The sequence below is a fragment of the Entelurus aequoreus genome, linkage group LG02, assembly GCF_033978785.1.
Source record: "Entelurus aequoreus isolate RoL-2023_Sb linkage group LG02, RoL_Eaeq_v1.1, whole genome shotgun sequence".
Taxonomy (NCBI): domain Eukaryota; kingdom Metazoa; phylum Chordata; class Actinopteri; order Syngnathiformes; family Syngnathidae; genus Entelurus; species Entelurus aequoreus.
This window is the reverse complement of record NC_084732.1, coordinates 15,874,595-15,897,878: the sequence shown is the minus strand read 5'-3', so window position 1 is coordinate 15,897,878 and position 23,284 is coordinate 15,874,595. Positions and strand designations below refer to the sequence as shown.

General features: G+C 37.9%; 1 protein-coding gene across 1 annotated transcript in view; it reads right to left on the bottom strand.

Moving 5' to 3' along the window:
* Positions 1-23,284, bottom strand: part of LOC133631093 (AT-rich interactive domain-containing protein 3B-like) — a 202,041-nt gene that overhangs the window by 93,577 nt on the left and 85,180 nt on the right. The gene's annotated exons all lie outside the window — the stretch shown is intronic.

The window sequence follows — 23,284 nt, the reverse complement described above, 5'->3', positions numbered from 1 at the left end:
ATTTCTACTTTAAAACATTCAACAAATGCTATTATGATGGAACATTTCTATTTCCACCATGTCCTACGTGAAAAAGCATCAAAATGAAAGAATCTTCAGGTATATCATGGTTGAGTTTAAGTGTTTCCGCAGCAGTTGCCTCTTTTAAAAAAAAATATCTGAGCTCTTTGACCTCAGCTGGTTTCCTCCAAAATACTGTTTGACAAAGGAGCCATCAGCCTGACAAAGAGCACAGGTTAATCAAACGGGTAAACTCCAAATAAAGCTGCCACAACAACCAACACGTGAAAAACTAATATGTACTCAAACTCAAGGATGGCCTTTTTTTTTTTGTGGGGGTTGGAGGAGTAACCTCTGGAGTTATTGCGCCCCTGGGCTTCTGTGTCCCCCACCCCCACACACTCTTCATCCTCAAACATCTCCATTTGACCTGAACCATCTGCATCTCTGAACCCCCCCACCCATGTCTTCCGACCCAGCTGGACACAAGCTCTCCCCCCATCCTTCCATCTTAATGCAGCTGTGACGGGTGGCCAAGTTCATGGAGTGTAGCCGGGCTGTCAGGAGGGGTGAGGACACACACTCACACACACACACATACACACACATCTCCGAAAAATGCCTATCTCTTGAGGACCACCCTTTCTAGATATATAAAGATTTGTATTTACAACATTAATAATATAAACATAATATGCAAATATAAAAAAAACGTGTGAAAAATTAGTTGGAATTTCACAAGAAAAAGTTCACAATTTCACAAGAAAAACTTAGATTTTTGGCAGTATTAAAATCAAAGTCGTAATTTTACGCAACGCAAGTCAAAATTTCACAAGAAAAACTGAACATTTGTGCAATAAAAGTTGGAATTTTACTCAATAACACGCAATTTTACAAGAAAAGCTTAAAATTCTGGCAATTTTATGAAAAGTTGTAATTTTACTCGACAAGTCACAATTTTATTTAAAAAAAACCTCAAACATTTTGGCAATATTATTATAATAATTGGCATTTTACTAGGCAAAATTATGACAAAAGTCATTTGTCACAAAAAAGTCACAATTTTACAAGAACAACAAAAAATATTGTGATACAAGTCAGAATTTTATATGACAAATGTCACCATTTTGCAGTAAAAAGTAACAATTTTACATGAAAAAGTAATCATTTTACATGAAAAAGTAATCATTTTTTGCAATATTACAGAAACAATGAGAAATTGTTCCCAATTTTATAAGAAAAAAGTCGACATTGTGAAAAAAAGACTGCTTTTAGTTCATTTTTTATTTTTTGAATTTTTTGCTTGTAATTGGTTTTTAATCTTCATTATTTACTTCAAGTTATTACAGTATGTCTCTATATACATATGTATTTATTTGTATTAATTTTGGCCAAAGGGGGCGCATTTCAATTTCTTACACACACTTATGTTGACCAGAGGGGGAGCACTTCAAAACATTTTTTTTTTTTTACACACAAACTTGTTATTTCATATGTTGACCAGAGAGTTAGCACTTTTAAAATCGACACACAGCCAATTTGAAAAATCCCTCCTTTTTGGGACCACCCTAATTTTGATAGATTTCACCACCAGGGGTGCAAATGAGACGCATATTAGATGCAATGGTTTTCTGTATTGGGACCATGATTTATGTCCTAACTTGTTCACACCTCCTCATATGGAAGCTACTTTTCCTTGTTGATGTCTCAGGAAGGCTAGAAATACAAGAACACACACACACACACACTTTTATGTACTCGTAAAGGCCGATCATAGTTGTGTGTATGTTTGCGAGTGGGGGCGGGGGCTGTGACGGCCCCATAAGACGGGAAGGAAGGAAAATAGGGGCAGAGAGAAGGCTGCACGGTATGTGGCCAACAGGAATGTCTCCTTTAAGACAAAACCTATAAAAGCATCGGGAATCAAAACAAGATCCGCTTGGAGGAGGGGGTCCGGGGGCCGACGTTAATAGCTCCGGCTCGAGGTCCAGTTTCAAGCGGGAGCCCATTGGTCGGTGGCAATTACAGGGTCTGAAACGAGAGCCCCGGGGGGGCCAAAGGTCGCAAGGGCTCCTGAGAGTAAGACATTTTCCACATCCATCGCGGGATGCTTGTAAACATTCATGCTGCCTAAACAAATACTCATCAGATACTTGTTGAACCCCCCCTCTGCAATCTTTTACGATCCAGATGGGACACACACACACACACAAACACACACACACACACGAGTGTTCTGATACAACACACAAGCACCACTTCCTGTCGTGTTATCTTCCCACAACAGATCCAACATTTCCATTCATGTGCCCATGTTATATTATCCAGCCTTCCTTTTGCAGCTTGCCATCATTGTGGTCATGCATGGCAAGCTGGAGACGACCCCAGCTGACTTCAGGCAAGAAGTGGAAAGGCAGGAAACAAATGTATACTTTCACACACATGGACGATTTAGATCAGGGGGTGTCCAAAGTGCGGCGAATCCTTTCATTTTCTCCAAAAATCGACAATGCGCCTTATAACCCGCCTAATAAATGGATTGATTCTGGTTGTGCTCACCCACCTCGAAGCTATTTTATTTGGTACTTGGTGTAATGATCAGTGTAAATAGCAGATGGCAGCCACACATAAGAGAAACATGTCAACTGCAGGTTGACGACTGTTCAATAAATGACTCTGGCAAGCAAGCCCAAAACGTTGATGTTTCACTGAGAATATAGAACCTATGTGTCAAAGTCAAGGCCTGCGGGCCGAATGAATCACCTATGGCCCCCGGGATTATATTTGATTAGTATTAGAACCGGCCCGCAGGCCACAGACGCCTGCTGCTGTTTTGCACGCACCAAAACTCCATCAGTGTTGGCGCTAGGAACTTTCAAAGTGCATCAAGTCATAAAAATGGGGTGCCACTTTTTTGTAAGCGTTTTGAAAACAAATCCGGTTATATCTCACATTCTATATTGTGTTTTGGAAAAAGGTTGTCATAAATGTCACTTAATTTATTAAACAAATAATACAAAAGAAAACAAATTTGTATGCATATGTAAATTTATTCAGTTATAAACATTCATTCACTTTCTTCTTTCCTTCATGGATCTAAACTTTACCGCTGCCAGTATTTTTTTCTATATTTTTATTGTAATATTTTCAGAATGTGTTTGTTCTATTTTTGGCCAAAGTAAGACAAAGAAAACAATCTGATGTTGTCGTTATTTTTTTAGTTTTAATGCCATGATTTTTAATAGTCAGTTTGACACCGCTGATATAGAACATTACACACGGCGCTCAAATATCTGTCAAAATGTTTAAGTACGACTTTGGGAAGCCACGACGCCGCACCAATCGTCAGCACATTACGGCTACCATAATCAGACGTACTGTGCTTCAATATACGGGTATTAAAATGGCACCTCAGGGATGTTTACCGTGTAGAGGTGGGGGAAATAATCCATTTTTAGATACATCGCAAAACAGACATGGATGATTATATAATCGATTAGTAAACGTCAATAATTGATAATCAATTTTTTTATTGTGATTCAGACCGTTTTAAAATTTGGCTGACTGCAACGAGCCACCTCATCGAGAGATCGGACCAGCTCCTTTATCACCGGACACTTAAGTTGCAGTTTTGCACACATTTCCATGAATTTAATACATGTGATGGGAATTTCTTAATACAAATGCACTATTTTTTTAAAGTTAAAAGTGGTAAAAGCTTATTTAGTGAAACAAAAAGAAATGTAAAACCCCATCAATATACATGAATTAAATATGCATCAATAATCGATTTTTAATCGAATCGTAGCTCCTGAATCGTAATTGAATCGTGAGGTGGCCAAAGATTCCCACCTCTAATACCAAGTAACAGTATTTTTTGGTACTGGTTCCTAATTAGGTCGGTCCATGAGGACTGTGAAGATTCTGGACTAACGATACAGCTATCAGTCGTTTTTGTTCCAGCTGACAGACGTAATTATGACACGCTATCACACTGAGTTCAGCTAGTTCACTACTACATATTAAAATCAGCTTGAAGTAATGACAAATAAGGAAGCAACACCATACCGCCATTGTAGCCTGTGCTGTAGTCAATAAAGCTCATTTTTCTCTATCTTCTTGTTATGGGACATTCATCCTCCGCTGTTGCCATTTCTAATACAAAGTAGTGTACAGTTATAACTAATATCTGTCAGTGGACTCGCTATGGAAGCGCTAAAGACTCCCGGTATAATACGTAAATAAGACCCGCCCACAAAACAGTGCATCCTGAAGCGACGGTTAGAAAGCGGCTTGAAGATGATCTGTAAAACAATCTATGCAACATTTTGACCAAAAAACCACCATTACATGTTACGTATGTAGACCACAAGGAAGTGATTTAAATAAAATTAAAATCATAAGACCCCTTTAATGCGGCTAATGCACTGCACATTTTGTATGAAAATAGAGCTGAATAGACCCACTGAATAGTCCCTATGGTACGAAAAATATGGTAAAAATATGAATTCCAAAAAAAATTATCAAAAAGGTGTATTATAAGACCAAACAAACTGGTGTAATATAACCAGAAAATGTTGCAATATTAACACTGTTAACACAAAGTTAAAGATAAAAGTTAAAATTAAAGTACCACTAAAAGTCACACACACACTAGGTGTGGCGAAATTACAAGATAACGCCAGATAATATGTCTCCCCTTATACCCACACAATATTAATACTCGTATGTTCAATGCTCTGACAATCCATTAAGCAGTGCGGTTTCGTAGCTTACCAAAGTGGTACTAATGTATGTGGGCTCTATACCGAGGATGTCGTTGTGGCTTGTGCAGCCCTTTGAGACACTTGTGATTTAGGGCTATATTAATAAACATTGATTGATTGATAAAACATTTTGATAGATTTTTGAGCGCCGTGTGTAACGTTCTATATTTTCAATGGAACATATAATATGTTGGTGTTGTTAACTTGAGTCATATTGCCATCATATTGCAGTCTTCACATATCTCTTATGTTTGACTGCCATCTACTGGTCACACTTATCATTACACCATGTACCACATAAAATAGCTTTGAGGTCGGTAAGCAAAGCCAGAATTCTTCCGTACATTAGGCGCACCGGGTTATAAGGCGCATTGTCGATGTTTTGAGAAGAAAAAAGGATTTTAAGTGCACCTTACAGTCCGGAAAATACGGTACACACTTTTCGTTGAAGTAAATCTTAAAGTGCTACAGTACAAACCAATATTTAAAACAATAAAAGCCATTAAAACAGATAAAATACTAAAACAGTAAAGCATAAGAATAAGTTGCGGTTTATAGTCCGGAAAATACGGTACTTAATCCTGTTTTTAGAATATATTGTTCAACCCCAGTTGTGGTCACCTCTACTCATTTTTAGACTGCCTTAGAAAGGGAGGGAGGGTCTTAACTGGATCCTTTTTCCATTAACAGTATGTATACAGGGGCGCCGCTAGGGATTTTGGGCCCCATGAAAAGAATCTTTACAGGGCCCCCATTATTTTTTCTGTATTATAATTTCATCATCATTAGGGGCCTCTCTGGGCCCCCCTCCATCATGGGCCCCTAGAATCCGTCTCCTTTACCCCACCCCACCCCCCCCCCCCCCTTTTCGGCGCCCCTGTATGTATGTATGTGTATATATATATATATATATATATATATATATATATATATATATATATATGTTGAATAAAAAAATAAAAAATAAAATAAAATAAATAAATAAAAACAAGGACAGGGCTGCCAGTTTGATTTTTTTACAACACAATCTATAGATCGCTCTCCTCCGTAAAGTGGCGGGCGGTATTCATGAAGAAAGAGGGCTTTCCTTCATGATGTCACGAGAAGCCGCCACTTCAAAAGAGGACCAAACAAGTGAGGGAGACGATAGATTTTTGTCACTCGCAAAGTCCCAAAAGGACACACCTCTTTGACATTTGAACACAATAAAAAAGGTATAGTCGGTCTGATTGTGCACTGTTGCAATGAAAGCATTATTGCACTATCGCTCCTTATCAGCATTATGGCATATTTGCATTATGCCATGGGATCACCTCGTGAAAGTAAATGCTACATTTGGAGAAAATACAGACCTTTGTACACTATTTGTCTACTTGTGTTAACCTTTACCCATTATAAACGATTATAACAGCAGATAAATCAGCCTGCTGGTATGTATAATCTCACACACGTGCATGGTTTGGGGGGAGGGGGGGAGGGGGGGTGTCTTCTTAAAGGGCCAGGATATTTGAACTATCATTCCACGTCCTCACTCTCTGGCACCTCCAGCTTGTTGTGGTGTAGCCGTTCAAGGCCGCTATAAACTCGGTGGGCCAACGGGCTTGAACTGCACGTTCTGCATTCTGTGCCATATCAAAAATGAATGCAATGACAGCTGAAAAACAACCTCTCCAATCAAAGGCTAAGTCGACCACAATAGATTTTTTTCCCCACAAGACTGTATACAAACCCCAAAACCAGTGAAGTTGGCACGTTGTGTAAATGGTGAATAAAAACAGAATACAATGAATTGCAAATCCTTTTCAACTTATATTCAATTGAATAGACTGCAAAGACGAGATATTTAACTTTCGAACTGGTAGACTTGTAATCATTTTTGCAAATATTTGCTCATTTAGAATTTGATACCTGCACCATGCTTTCCAAAAAGCTGGCACAAGTGGCAAAAAAGACTGAGAAACTTGAGGAATGCTCATCAAACACTTATTTGGAACATCCCACAGGTCCATCCATCCATTTTCTACCGCTTGTCCCTTTAGGGGTCGGGGGGGGGGGGTGCTGGAGCCTATCTCAGCTGCATTCGGGCGGAAGGCGGGGTACACCCTGGACAAGTCGCCCCCTCATCGCAGGGCCAACACAGATAGACAACATTCACACTCACATTCACCAATTTAGTGTTGCCAATCAACCTATCCCCAGGTGCATGTGTTTGGAGGTGGGAGGAAGCCGGAGTACCCGGAGGAAACCCACGCAGTCACGGGGAGAACATGCAAACTCCACACAGAAAGATCCTGAGCATAGGATCAAACCCAGGACTACTCAGGACCTTCGTATTGTGAGGCACATGCACTAACCCCTGTTCCACCGTGCTGCCCCTGTCTAAATATCTGTTAGAAAATGTTAACAAAAGCAAAATAAAATGTTTAAGGATATAGGATTAGCGACTATTTGTAGTTTCAGGTACTTTAACAGGACAATTTTTTTTTAACAATTATACTTTATCAGAATTAATTTAGAAAAATATCTAAATATGCATCTGGAAGGGTTAAAAAAAAAAAGTGACCCAAAATGTGTCAGGTGAACAGGCTAATTGGGAACAGGTGGGTGCCATGATTGGGTATAAAAGCAGCTTCCATGAAATGTTCAGTCATTCACAAACAATGATGGGGCGAGGGTCACCACTTTGTCAACAAATGCGTGAGCAAATTGTCCAACAGTTTAAGAACAACATTTCTCAACCAGCTATTGCAAGGAATTTAGGGATTTCACCATCTACGGTCCGTAATATCGTCAAAAGGTTCAGAGAATTTGGAGAAATCACTGCACGTAAGCGATGATATTACGGACCTTCGATCCCTCAAAAAGCGACATCAGTGTGTAAAGGATATCACCACATGGGCTCAGGAACACTTCAGAAAACCACTGTCAGTAACTACAGTTCGTCGCTACATCTGCAAGTTAAAACTCTACTATGCGAAGCGAAAGCCATTTATCAACAACACCCAGAAACGCTGCCGGCTTCGCTGGGCCCGAGCTCATCTAAGATGGACTGATGCAAAGTAGAAAAGTGTTCTGTGTTCTGACGAGTCCACATTTCAAATTGTTTTAGGAAACTGTGGACGTCGTGTCCTCCGGACCAAAGAGGAAAAGAACCATCCGGATTGTTCTAGGCGCAAAGTTGAAAAGCCAGCATCTGTGATGGTATGGGGGTGTATTAGTGCCCAAGGCATGGGTAACTTACACATCTGTGAAGGCACCATTAATGCTGAAAGGTACATACAGGTTTTGGAGCAACATATGTTGCCATCCAAGCAACGTTATCATGGACGCCCCTGCTTATTTCAGCAAGACAATGCCAAGCCACGTGTTACAACAGCATGGCTTTGTAGTAAAAGAGTGCGGGTACTAGAACGACCTGCCTGTAGTCCAGACCTGTCTCCCATTGAAAATGTGTGGCGCATTATGAAGCCTAAAATACCACAACAGATACACCGGACTGTTGAACAACTTAAGCTGTACATCAAGCAAGAATGGGAAAGAATTCCACCTGAATAGCTTCAAAAATTGGTCTCCTCAGTTCCCAAACGTTTACAGTGTTGTTAAAAGGAAAGGCCATGTAACACAGTGGTAAAAATGCCCCTGTGCCAACTTTTTTGCATTGTGTTGCTGCCATTAAATTCTAAGTTAATGATTATTTGCAACAAAAAAAAGAAGTTTCTCAGTTTGAACATTAAATATCTTGTCTTTGCAGTCTATTTAATTGAATATAAGTTGAAAAGGAATTACAATTCAGTGTATTCTGTTTTTATTTACAATTTACACAACGTGCCAACTTCACTGGTTTGTAGATACCGCTACTGCAAGAGGCTGCAATGTTATATCGCCCATCCTTACTTGGAGGGTTTAGTCGGATCACCACAAACGTTGGTCCTCTAGAGGACTGATAAGCAGAGGTCTGTGAAAACTGAGCAGGATTGGTTAAAAAAAAAATGTCCCCCAGGACTTCGCAAGGAACTGTCCATTTGTCTTAAAGGCTTGTATCACAAGACCATGTTTTGTGGCAATGATAACTACGCAACAATACTAGCAAAGGCAGGAGAGTAATGTTGGCCGGCACGCCACTTGTGGGTTAAGATATGTTAGTGGAACACAAACGTGTTGACACAAAAAAACACAAGCATCCACTGGCTGTGTGTCATGAGAGCATAGGGGTCGGAGGTCAAGGTGTTCCTGACATTAAGCCAGAACAAAGGTCTAAACATGACTGCTGTCCAGTCCGTGTCAGGTTATAGCTCCTACAAACTGACGTAGAATGACAAACGTGTCTTTCAATGGCAAGTTTAGTATGCATTTAAAAAGAGGGAAAAAAAAACATCCAATACCGGGACAGAATAGTCCTAAAATTACATTATTTATCCAGAAAAAAGAGTTTGAAAGGTCCACCGGCACTCCGGAACAGACGTGTTTGACCTTAGAGGCACTGGGGAACATGAAACCTGTCGGCCATGAGCAGACATGTTGGCTCTTGAAGCGAGACTTTGGTCAGAAAGCAGGAATGTTAACGCCGTGTCATCCTTTTTTGTCAGGTTAAGGTGGCTCCTGATGTTTTCACTCGTCATGATCAGTCACCTCAGAACCTCCTGCAGCTCAAATTACGTCTTAAAACACACAAAGCTCCACTTGCCTGCTAATGTTTAGGCCAAACCAAATGCTGGGGGAAATGTTTATCGACTTCAGGCATGTTAAGTTCAGTATTCTGCCTATTTCAAGTTAAGAGGAACTATCCACATCTTCACCACATTGGCATTGATGATATGGTCAATATGATCTTCTCTCTGGAAGAACAAACTCAAGGTTTGCATCTGCAGGGAGTCAGTTTTCATTTTGTGTTTTATGTAAATTGATTCTTACAAAAAAAATTTAAAATACTTCTGATTGTCTGTTCTGTACAGGGAGAAGTACCTTCATTTCGGAAATAAGGGGAAGAAAAATTAAGTTTTATATATATATATATATATATATATATATATATATATATATATATATATATATATATATATATATATATATATATATACATATATATACACACACACACACACAGATAGATAGACAGATAGATGATAGATAGACGGATAGAACTTTCTTGATTACCTCAGGAAAATTTTAATTCCAGCTGCAGAGTACAGAATTGAGATCGAATTTAAAAAGTAAAAAGTAAATAATGGGGGCATAAATGGAAATAAAATAGAAAATATATCAATAAGAATAAAAATAAAAAGCAACAATAAGAATACAAATATAACACACACACACAAATATACACACGCATATAAATATACATATATACACACGCATATGACGTGCGGCATGTATCATGTATCAACCCTAATATGCACGTAATATATACACACGTAATTATACATTATATATATATATATATATATATATATATATATATATATATATATATATATATATATATATATATATATATATATATATATATATATATATATATATATATATATATATATATATATATATTACACATATTAGGGCTGCAACTAATGATTCATTTGATAATCGATTAAATCTGTTGATTATTACTTCGATTAATCGATTACTAATCGGATAAAAGAGACAAACTACATTTCTATCCTATCCAGTATTTTATTTTTTATTTTTTTTAAATAAATCTTTATTTATAAAACGGCAACATTTACAAACAGCTGAGAAACAATAATCAAAATAAGTATGGTGCCAGTATGCTGTTTTTTTTCAATAAAATACTGGAAAGGATAGAAATGTAGTTTGTCTCTTTTATCCGATTATTAATCGAAGTAATAATCGACAGATTAATCGATTATCAAATTAATCGTTAGTTGCAGCCCCTAATATATATATATATATATATATATATATATATATATATATATATATATATATATATATATATATATATATATATATATATATATATATATATATATACACACATTGATACACACTACACACACGCATGTAAATGTACATATATACACACGCATATGACGTGCGGCATGCATCATGATCAATATAATAGTGACTCACTCGATGGACAGTTGTCCGTTTGCCGGGGGTATTTTTTTCCGATTTAGTTTGTTTAAGCACGCCATTAATGTCGGCATAGATTGGCTCCAAGTTACATGCTTGCGGGGTCGAGTCCCGCTGACCTCACTCTCTCCGCTTCAGTCTGCTCCAAAGTTTCACCCTCTCTTTGTCTCTCTTATATAAGCAGCAGTTTATCCTCAGTATGTCCAGCTTCAAAAAGATAAAGGTTGTGAATCCTCATTTGTCCAAAAATAGTCGTCTTGGTTGTCTGTTACCAAGTCTGCCATAATTGCAACACACTCGCGTTTTTTTTCTCTAGAAGTGGGTATTTGTTGCCGGAAGTCGGAAACGTGTTGCTATGGAAACGGAAATAATGCGCTAAGAAAAGAAGTTCAGGTAATGCACAAAATGACCAAAATACGGTAAATATTGTACATATTACATGTTAAGAACGTGTCTGTTACTCAGTGTTTCCCACACATTCATTTATTTGTGGCGGCCCGCCACGAAAGAATTAAGGCCGCCACAAATAGATTTTTTTTTTTTTTGGTCTTGTCCAGCTTCTCAGGCAAATCATATAGTTGATGTAGATGCCCATATCGGCTGTTCAGATTTACTTTACAAAAGAGAAGTGTAGGATCAAGATTTTTGGAGCTCTTTGTTCAGTGGATCAGATGTTTGATGAGGCTTTGTGTCTATCTACCACCACTACTGTTTTCTGTTTATTTGTTACTGACTGTGGCAGGACACCTCTGCCTCTGTTTCACTTTATGTTGCTGGTAAATAATATGGTTGTAGTAGTAGGCTAAAGTTAAATTATTTAGTATGCACTAATTAAAGGGGCAGAGCTTTAAGAGACATTTTAGCTTTTATATTTTTATAAGATATATTTTTTGTAAGAACCACAATTAATAAATATATTTCAGTGAATAACTTATTGTTCAAATCTGTATATAAATATGTACATAAAGTGTTGTAATTATATTGTAAAATGGATGGATTGATGGATGGATGGACGTTTAAAACAAAACTGTTATTAATTAGTAAGTATACATTTTTGAGCCTTTTTAGAGAAAATCATACCATTGTAGTAAATTATGCAAATTACTCGATGATGTCATGGTGACCACGCCCATAGCCACGCCCCCACCGCCACAGGTATCTTGGCAGTTTATGGTTAACATTGGTTACTACATTGTATATCTACTTGCAGTGTGTATATAAAACGTTGCTGGAGGGTTTTGAAGTTGTTTTAGAGGACTTTGAAAATTAAAAGGAACCATCCACATCTTTACCACATTGGCTTTGATGACATTGTCAATATTATCTTCTCTCTGGAAGAACAAATTCAAGGTTTGCATCTGGGGGGAGTCAGTTTTCATTTTGTGTTCTTTGTTAAGTGTTTCTTGTAAAACAAAAACACTTCTGATTGTCTGTTCTGTGCAGGGAGAAGTTCCTGCATTTTGGAAATAAGGGGAAAGAAAAATGAATTTTGATATGATTTCGCAAGCCTTTTTCATTATCGTACGGCCAAACATTGCATGTACCAAACTAGTCCGTTAGCCTTTGTATTATTCTGTGGAAATCCAGCGCCCATAGCGTTGTGGACTTGTTTTTATCTTTATTGAGTACAACCGGGAAAAAAAGCCATGATGAGGCCAGGGAAAGTGGCGAGTGCCAGCATATTTGATAAAGAATGTGAGAAACATTGAATTTAAGAAAGAACTGGGAGCAAAGTCTAACGAGGGCCGACAAGGGTTGACTCGACGTCAAAATAGGGCTGGCCGATTCAGCTGAAAACAGTATCACAAAATATGTGTTTTATGTTGGTCAATATTGATAATTATTGATATTTTTATGGTATGGTATTTTATTTTTCTATTTTTTTTTGTCAAAAAAATACAATCATGTGTGCTTACGGACTGTATCCCTGCAGACTGTATCGATCTATATTGATATATAATGTAGGAACCAGAATATTAATAACAGAAAGAAACAACCCTTTTGTGTGAATGGGTGTAAATGGGGGAGGGAGGTTTTTTGGGTTGGTGCACTAATTGTAAGCGCATCTTGTGTTTTTATGTTGATTAAATAAATAAAAAAATATATTATTATTATTTTATTTTTTTTAATTTCTTGTACGGCCCGGTACCAATCGATCTACGGACCGGTACCGTACTGGACCACTGCTCTAAGCTATCAACAAAAAGGAAAGGAAATGTCAACACAAGCATGCAGGAAAACAATGTAAACACATTTCTAAAATCCCACTTGATAAGCTCTTAAAATGAAGGCGCAAAAATATAGAACACGTAAAAAAGGCCTAATAAAGTGCAACAAAATAGTGCAAAGTGTGAAAATGTAAACATGGAGAAACCTGATAATAACTTTTTTTTGGCAGGTTTAGTACCAGGAAGTTACAGCTGTGCTCTAAAGGGTGAGCGTGGTATTACCAGCATTCCTCAACTTTCTCAGTCTTTTTGCCACTTGTGCCAGCTTTGTTTAAACATGTTGCAGGCATCAAATTCCAAATGAGCTAATATTTGCCAAAAAAAAAGTTTTCCAGTTTGAACGTTAAGTATCTTGTCTTTGCAGTCTATTCAATTGAATGTAGGTTGAAAAAGATTTGCAAATCATTGTATTCTGTTTGTATTTTCCATTTACACAATGTGCCAACTTTACTGGTTTTGGGTTTTGTATACTGATATCGCTTTATTGTCCACCCCTACTGTATGTCTAGCATTCATCTATCCATCTCATTCCTCATTAATATGCATTACGCTTCATTTACCGCATGTAGAACTTGAAATATTCCAGATCAAATGTGTTTTGTGTTCATATATTTTAATTATATCATCTCTTAATTTAAATATTGCTTCTGTTTCCGTCCGACCTTTTGGAACGGATTAGACTTAGACAAACTTTATTGATCCACAAGGGAAATTGTTCCACACAGTAGCTCAGTAACAAAGGATGGAAAGAATAAGGATGGAAAGGATAATGCACACAAGGGCACAAAAAGAGGGCGAAAAGAAAAAGGTATAAAGTAGACTAAAAATGTACAAGGATTACGAATGAAAACTGCCGCACGATTGAACTTGCACCAACACCGCAAGTTATTGGATTTCAGTAAAAAGCGGCTACATTGCAACAATGTGACCACGCTTGCCGAATCCTGGCCTTGGTGTGGAGCCGAGGGGGAGAAACCGGCCCCTTTTTATCCGTCAATGTTCCTTTCAGCCCCTTTACATGCAGTTAGCAGGTTTACAGGCCAGGCTGTGGGTGGCCTAATCACATTATGGACGTACGTGACTGACTGGCGCGGGGCCAAATCAGGGATCAGAATAACGCAAAGAGAAGTGAGCAGTAGCTGATGGCTGGTAGAAATAAGGGTCCAAAGTTTCCCTAGTGGCTTATACTAACAGCTATTATTGGGCCAGCTGGTTCAACGGGTTCAACTCTCCACTTTGGGTATTAATATTGGAAGGAAATGGAGAAATGAGCTTGTTTATTGTTGACCAAGTGGGGACTCCCCGCATTTCTGACAATCCACAAAACTAGAGCTGCAGCTATTGAATATTTTAGTAATCGAGTATTCTACCGAATATCCCGGTCGATTAATCGAGTACTCGAATAAACTAAATTTAGTCATCGATTCGTTGGATCTATGCTATGCGCAGAGTTTTGTTTTTTTTAATAAAAAAAATATATATATATATATTTTTTTTTTTTTACTAAACCTATATTTATAAACTGCAACATTTACAAACAGCTGAGAAACAATAATCAAAATAAGTATGGTGCCAGTATGCTGGGTTTTTTTCCCAATAAAATAATGGATAGGATAGAAATGTAGTTTGTCTCTTTTATCCGATTATTAATCGATTAATCGAAGTAATAATCGACAGATTAATCGATTATCAAATTAATCGTTAGTTGCAGCCCTAGTTGACACAAAGCTTTTTTTTCTTTTGTCTATCTTTCTTTTTTCTTTTTTTGCCATTGCTCCAAAAAAAAAAAATGTATGTTATAATGAATTATTGACCTATTCAAGGCTCCAATTATTTCAAATATTTCACAATGTTTTATGTGGGAAATATTGCATATATTTTGTGGTTGCCACACAAAAACATCAACATTTTATTTGACAAAAGAGCATAAAACAAACAAAATAATAGTTCAAACGTAAAATCGACAGATATATCTGAAGTTGAGCTCGTAACTTAAGTGTTGAAAGTAAAGAAAATAACAACAATGTATCACTTTCTGAGTGGGGCACCTTTTGGATCCCAAATATATTTAATGGGATTTTATTTATCGGTTCACTGTGATTACTCAAAAATAATAATGAATTAATATCAATGGTGTCCTGCATTATTGATATTTTTAAGGCTCTAATTATTTCACATCAAACATTGCTTTTTGAATGTTTTGGGCAGTCGGGGAAATACTGCATATTTCAGTTTTATTATAAAAAACTAAGTTGTCTGACAGAAAAGGCATAAAACCTTTTGGTTTCTTTAAACTTTATATCAACCTTAAGTTGATATACTGTAGAGATTTACTGTAAGCGTTATATAAATTAAAAAAATAATAATTTGACTTGTTTTTAACATTTTAACGACTTAGACCCTTTATGGTCCCCAGGAGCCCTAGAGGTTAAAAACAAACAAAATCCATATATTTTGTTATGGTTTGAAAATGAAAAATATCAAAATGGCCCCCACATGCCCTCAGTGGAAAAAGTTTGGACACCCCTGACCTAAACAGCTTCGACTACTGTTTGCTAAACGAGGCAAAATGCCGTAAAAAAAAACATAACGACGCCTCGGGGCAGCAGAAATTCCTATAATATATTTTGTAATCGAATTACTCGAATAACTTGAGGAATCGTTTCAGCTCTACACAGAACCATGACGCCTTAAAAGGCCGATGCGTAACTGCAACGCGAGCATTACATGCAAAAAGAGGTCTGAGAAGTACAGGCACCATTTTAGTGAGGGCAGGCAGGCATGCCGGGACAAGAAGGGTTAATGGCTGCTGCTGCTCGGGGATGTGGGGGATGGATGGATGGATGGATGGATTCATTGATTGCGCAGGATGTTGACGGCACTTCTCCAATTTGATAGTAGCGCGGTTATTAGATGAGGCACGTCGTCAATACCCGCGTCATAAGATTTGACCTCTGCCGGGTTTGTCGGGCCCAAGCGAAAAAGTGGCTGCCACTGGTTGGAAGACCTCCAAATATGGAGAAAAGTGCATCAGTTTAAACAAACGCATGATGTGCAGCAGGCAGCGCTGAACCTTTGTGAAGCAGGTCGTTAGCATGGTGGAGATAAGAGACTGTTTGACAAGCCAGGGGGATGGCGAGGGGGGGGACCAGACGGAGGGCTAAGGGGGGGGGCGACCGCACAAGACCCAATAAAGACAATTGTGTCTGTGACAAATTAGGGCCCAGTTAGCCAAAAGGCCGATCCCTAAAATGCTTTGAGCCCTCTGTCACACCACAGCCAAGTCTCCTGGGGCCATAGCCATTGAAAAGGGGGGCCAAGATCAATAACCCTGCATGGAGGTCCCGGGCACCACCACCACCCTCCACTCCGTATCTCACAGCACACGTCGATACTCATCATCCTCCGTCATATAGTGGAGCGCTGAACTCGGTCTATACCAGGGCTGTCAAACTGGTTTTCATTGAGGGCCACATCGCAGTCATCAGAGGGCCGCTTTTAACAGTGAATGATTGACGAATTTGCCTATGCATTTTATTATCACTTTTTTTTTTTTTTTGCGTACACTGTAAAAGAAAAAAAATCTGTATATTTCACATTACATCACGTTCTGTAACAGCTTCTTCCCTCAGGCCATAAGACTCTTGAACGCATCAAAATAATTCCCTTAATTCCCCCCCCCCCAAAAAAAACGGATTAACTCACTGGAATATAAAGACAATCTAACATACATACATAAACCTGGATGGATATGAAAAAGTGCAATCATTTTATCTGTACAGTAATCTATTTATTTATATCTGCACTAGGGCTGCAACTAACAACTAATTTGATAATCGATTAATCTGTCGATTATTACTTCGATTAATCGATTAATAATCGGTTAAAAGAGACAAACTACATGTATATCCTTTCCAGTATTTTATTGGGAAAAAAACAGCATACTGGCACCATCCTTATTTTGAGTATTGTTTCTCAGCTGTTTGTAAATGTTGCAGTTTATAAATAAAGGTTCATATAAAAAAATAATAATAATAATAATTAGCCTCTGCGCATGCGCATAGCATAGATCCAACGAATCGATGACTAAATTAATCACCAACTATTTTTATAATCGATTTTAATCGATAAATTGTTGCAGCCCTAATCTGCACCTTATTGCTCTTTCATCGAGCTAACACAACGAAATTGCATTCTTATCTGTAGTGTGGTTAGTGTCCGCCCTGAGATCGGTAGGTTGTGAGTTCAAACCCCGGCCGAGTCATACCAAAGACTATAAAAATGGGACCCATTACCTCCCTGCTTGGCACTCAGCATCAAGGGTTGGAATTGGGGGTTAAATCACCAAAAAATGATTCCAGGGCGCAGCTACCGCTGCTGCTCACTGCTCCCCTCACCTCCCAGGGGGTGATCAAGGGTGATGGGTCAAATGCAGAGAATAATTTCGCCACACCTAGTGTGTGTGTGACAATCATTGGTACTTTAACTTTAACTGTAATGTTCAAATTCGAATGACAATAAAAGGAAGTCTAAGTCTAATTAAAATTCAGGTCACCATTCTTTGGAATGCAAAATCTACAGTTTTTTTTTTTAAACATTATATGTGGATGGAAAACATTACCCACTGTTTATTTACCATTTTAAAAATGGTACCACAGTTATTTTACTGTAAAATACTGGCAAATTAGTTGCCAGAATCTTACTGCAAAATTTAAGGTAGTCTGTACAACATATTACTGTAAATAGAAAAACAGTACCACTGTTATTTTTTAATTCTGTCAGCTTAGTTGTCAGAATCTTACTGTAAAATTTAATGTAGTCTGTTCAACATATTACTGTAAATAGAAAAACAGTACCACTGTTGTTTTTTAATTCTGGCAACTGAGCTGCCAGTTTGTTGCCGTAAAATAACTGTGCAACCATTTTTCCCCATTTACAGCAACAATAACCGTAGATTTTACAGTAAAAAAAAAAGAAAGCAGCGTAGTCGGCAACATTTTATAGTAAAAACAGGGGTAGAGTTTTTATTCAATTTACAGTTTTCAATTGAATATGCTGTAAAAACATTGTAATTTTAACGTAATATCTACTGTCCTTTTTAAAGTGTACAATTTGATGGATAACTTGCTTTGAAACCATAGGTCAAGCAGATATTTATTTTAATTTTAACAAATACAAATGTGTGGAAACTATGGTGTGGAGGTTGCCCCCCCAGTGGGTTCTCCAGACCACCAATCACCGACATGAGAGCCCAGGTTTCAGGGTTTAATGTTGGTTTATTTGTCTGCTTTTCAGCACAAGGTCAGTGTCACTGTCACTCTCGCTCTAACTCTCCTCCAGCTCTAACTCCCACTCCACCCCGTCTCTCCTCCTGGCTGCTGCTTATAACAGAGCGACAGGTGATTCAATAACCAGGCCCAGGTGGGCCATCTACGCACCTGACGCTGATTTCAAGGCCGGTCCTGGCACAGCCCGCTTCGCTGCAGGCCCGCAGGCCACGGCCCCCCTCCACATATGGTAATATAGTATTTGTTGCAATATTGCATAACATTAACATTTAAAAGGTATGTAATTTCATGCAGTGCATTTTTTTTTTGGTCAAAATGGAAAGAACAAATAATAATTACTATTTATTTATTGTACAAATAATAATAATAATATAATAGTACGAAAAGATAAGGTACTGCATATTTTCCTAGGCTCTGGCGGGCCATATAAAATGATGTGACGTTCCTTGAGTTTGACACCTGTGGTCTATACCGTGACACGCACCTTTCAGAGGCTCAGATCCAGGCCTCCTTCCGCCAAAAGCACAAAAGCCATCTTGTGCGCACACATTTAACAGCGTGCCATTTTTACCAAGGGTCCTGACATTCCGACACAGACGTGTGACGGCAGCATGCAGGCTCCAGCGCCGAGACGTGGAAACTACTCCACCACTACAGACGCAACGGCTGCACGTTTGTGTTCCCATGTGACCTAATGCATGGAACATATATTTAAGTAGCATGCTATGAATCCCGGCTGGAAACAGGAGAGCAACCCGAGCCGCTTGAAAAGGTTACAGTTGGTTAGGTTGCTTTGATTGACCAACACACTGCTCTACTGTCCATCTAAAGCAGGGGTCACCAACGCGGTGCCCGCGGGCACCAGGTAGCCCGTAAGGACCAGATGAGTAGCCCGCTGGCCTGTTCTAAAAATAGCTCAAATAGCAGCACTTACCAGTGAGCTGCCTCTAATTTTTTAAATTTTATTTATTTACTAGCAAGCTGGTCTCGCTTTGCCCGACATTTTTAATTCTAAGAGAGACAAAACTCAAATAGAATTTGAAAATCCAAGAAAATATTTTAAAGATTAAGATTAAGATTAAAGTACCAATGATTGTCACACACACACCAGATGTAGTGAAATTTGTCCTCTGCATTTGACCCATCCCCTTGGGGAGCAGTGGGCAGCAGCGGCGCCACGCCCGGGAATCATTTTTGGTGATTTAAGACTTGGTCTTCACTTGTTTAAATAAATTCATTAATTTTTTTTTACTTTGCTTCTTATAACTTTCAGAAAGACAATTTTAGAGAAAAAATACAACCTTAAAAATTATTTTAGGATTTTTAAACACATATACCTTTTTACCTTTTAAATTCCTTCCTCTTCTTTCCTGACAATTTAAATCAATGTTCAAGTAAATGTATTTTTTTATTGTAAAGAATAATAAATACATTTTAATTTAATTCTTCAATTCAGCTTCTGTTTTTTCGACGAAGAATATTTGTGAAATATTTCTTTAAACTTGTTATGATTAAAATTCAAAAACAATATTCTGGCAAATCTAGAAAATCTGTAGAATCAAATTTAAATCTTATTTCAAAGTCTTTTGAATTTCTTTTAAAATTTTTGTTCTGGAAAATCTAGAAGAAATAATGATGTGTCTTTGTTAGAAATATAGCATGGTCCAATTTGTTATATATTCTAACAAAGTGTAGATTGGATTTTAACCTATTTAAAACATGTCATCAAAATTTTAAAAGTAATTTTAATCAGGAAAAATTACTAATGATGTTCCATAAATTCTTTTTTTAATTTTTTCAAAAAGATTCGAATTAGCTAGTTTTCTCTTCTTTTTTTCGGTTGAATTTTGAATTTTAAAGAGTCGAAATTGAAGATAAACTATGTTTCAAAATTTAATTGTCATTTTTTTCGTGTTTTCCCCTCTTTTAAACCGATTAATTAAGTGTAAATGTCATTAATTATTAATAATAACATAGAGTTAAAGGTAAATTGAGCAAATTGGCTATTTCTGGCAATTTATTTAAGTGTGTATCAAACTGGTAGCCCTTCGCATTAATCAGTACCCAAGAAGTAGCTCTTGCTTTCAAAAAGGTTGGTGACCCCTGATTTAAAGCAAAACATTTTCCGACAGCCTGCTTTTTCCTGACTGACTGACAGTCCAGGTTAGAGGTGGGAATCTGTTGGCAGTATATGGGCGGTATAGCTCGGTTGGTAGAGTGGCTGTGCCAGCAACTTGCGGGTTCCAGGTTCGATCCCCGCTTCCGCCATGCTAGTCACTTCCGTTGTGTCCTTGGCCCAGACACTTTACCCACCTGCTCCCAGTGCCACCCACTGGTTTAAATTAGAGATATCCGATAATGGCTTTTTTGCAGATATCCGATATTGTCCAACTCTTAATTACCGATTCCGATAGCAACCGATACCGATATATAAAGCCGTGGAATTAACACATTAGTATGCCTAATTTTGTTGTGATGCCCCGCTGGATGCATTAAACAAAGTAACTTTACCATGAATTGATTAACGTGGACCCCGACTTAAACAAGTTGAAAAACTTATTGGGGTGTTACCATTTAGTGGTCAATTGTACGGAATATGTACTGTACTGTGCAATCTACTAATACAAGTTTCAATCAATCAATCCAAAAACAAGGTTTTCCAAAATAAGAGAACAACTACAACTCCAGTTATGGAAAAAAGTGCCAACATGGCACTGCCATATTTATTATTGAAGTCAAAAAGTGCATTCTTTTTTTTAACATGCCACAAAACAGCTTGGAATTTGGGACATGCTCTTCCTGAGATAATCCTGATACCCATTACAACTATGGGAAATACAATACTTTGACTTTCACAAAGTGCATTATTTTTTTTTAAAACATGCCTCAAAACAACAGCTACAAAAACAATGAAGGCACACAGCTTTTTTTTTTTTTTTGTCATAAAAAAATACAATCATGTGTGCTTACGGACTGTATCCCTGCAGACTGTATATTGATCTATATTGATGTATAATATAGGAGCCACAAATATCAATAACAGAAAGAAACAACCCTTTTGTGTGAATGAGAGAGGTAGGTTTTTTGGGTTAGTGTACTAATTGTAAGTGTATCTTGTGTTTTTTATGTTGATTTAATAAAAAAATAAAAAATAAATCTTTTTTTTGTTGTTGTGCGGCCGGGTACCAATCGATCCACGGACGGGCGTGGGGGGGGATTGGTGGTAGCGGGGGTGTATATTGTAGCGTCCCGGAAGAGTTAGTGCTGCAAGGGGCTCTGGGTATTTCTTCTGTTGTGTTTATGTTGTGTTACGGTGCGGATGTTCTCCCGAAATGTGTTTGTCATTCTTGTTTGGTGTGGATTCACAGTGTGGCGCATATTTGTAACAGTGTTGAAGTTGTTTATACGGCCGCCCTCAGTGTGACCTGTATGGCTGTTGACCAAGTATGCTTTGCATTCACTTATGTGTGTGTAAAAGCCGCATATATTATGTGACTGGGCTGGCACGCTGTTTGTATGGAGGAAAAACGGATGTGACGACTGGTTGTAGAGGACGCTAAAGGCAGTGCCTTTAAGGCGCGCCCCCAATATTATTGCCCGGGTGGAAATCGGGAGAAATTCGGGAGAATGGTTGCCCCGGGAGATTTTCGGGAGGGGCACTGAAATTCGGGAGTCTCCCGGGAAAATCGGGAGGGTTGGCAAGTATGCCCTACGTCCGTGTTTTACCGGATATGCACCGCTCCGTACAGCGGCGTTTTAAAAAGACATCTCTAGTTTAAAAGTAACTTAGATACTGGGATTCACTATGTAAAAGTGCTTTGAGTCACTAGAGAAAAGCGCTATATAAATATAATTCACTTCACTTGCGTTTTTTTTTCCAGAAATAGGTATTGCCGGAAGTCAGAAATGTGTTGTTATGGAAACGGAATTAAATGCGCTGAAAAAAGAAGTTCAGGTAATGCAGAAAATTACCAAAATACGGTAAATGTTGTACATATTACATATTGTTAAGAACGTGTCTGTTACTACATTGTATATATATTTGCCATGAATTGATTAACGTGGACCCCAACTTAAACAAGTTGGAAAACTTATTCGGGTGTAACCATTTAGTGGTCAATTGTACGGAATATGTACTGTACTGTGCAATCTACTAATACAAGTTTCAGTCAATCAATCAATCAATTGCAGCGTGTATATAAAACGTTGCTGGAGGGTTTTGAAGTTGTTTTAGAGGACTTTGAAGGCACAACGGTGACTCCCATTAGCCGCAACTTGCAAGCGTTATTTAAACAAAAAGATTGTGTAAATATTGAAATACCTTAATAGCTTTTAAACAATGTCTGTAACACGGCAGTAAAAACGGGTGGTCAAACAAAACAGAAGTCATCGTCATGGACTCAGGAACTGCGGAACAGACTCAATAACTCCACAGTGACGTTTAGGTGAGTTTACACAACTGAAACAATAGAAAAAGAATGCCATTGTAAGTTAATTATACTAACACAGACACTTAGCATATTAGCTAATGCTAACGACGCTAGCTTTATTACATTACGATAGCACAAATATGCAAGAAAACACTCCTACAGACATTACACATGGAACGGTTTAGTAAGTATGAACAGTTTTAGTTATATTGTGAAACTCACAAATGTCGCTAGGAGTGATGAATAAAGAATCCATACGAGTAGAAGCGCCACGGACGGCTATGAGACGGAACCATGAATTGATTACGTGGACCCCGACTTAAACAAGTTGAAAAACGTATTCGGGTGTTACCATTTAGTGGTCAATTGTACGGATTATGTACTGAACTGTGCAGTCTGCTTATAAAAATTTCAATCAATCAATCAAAAAAAACATGCTTCTACTTCCGGTTAAAAGCACTAACTGGAAAGACTTT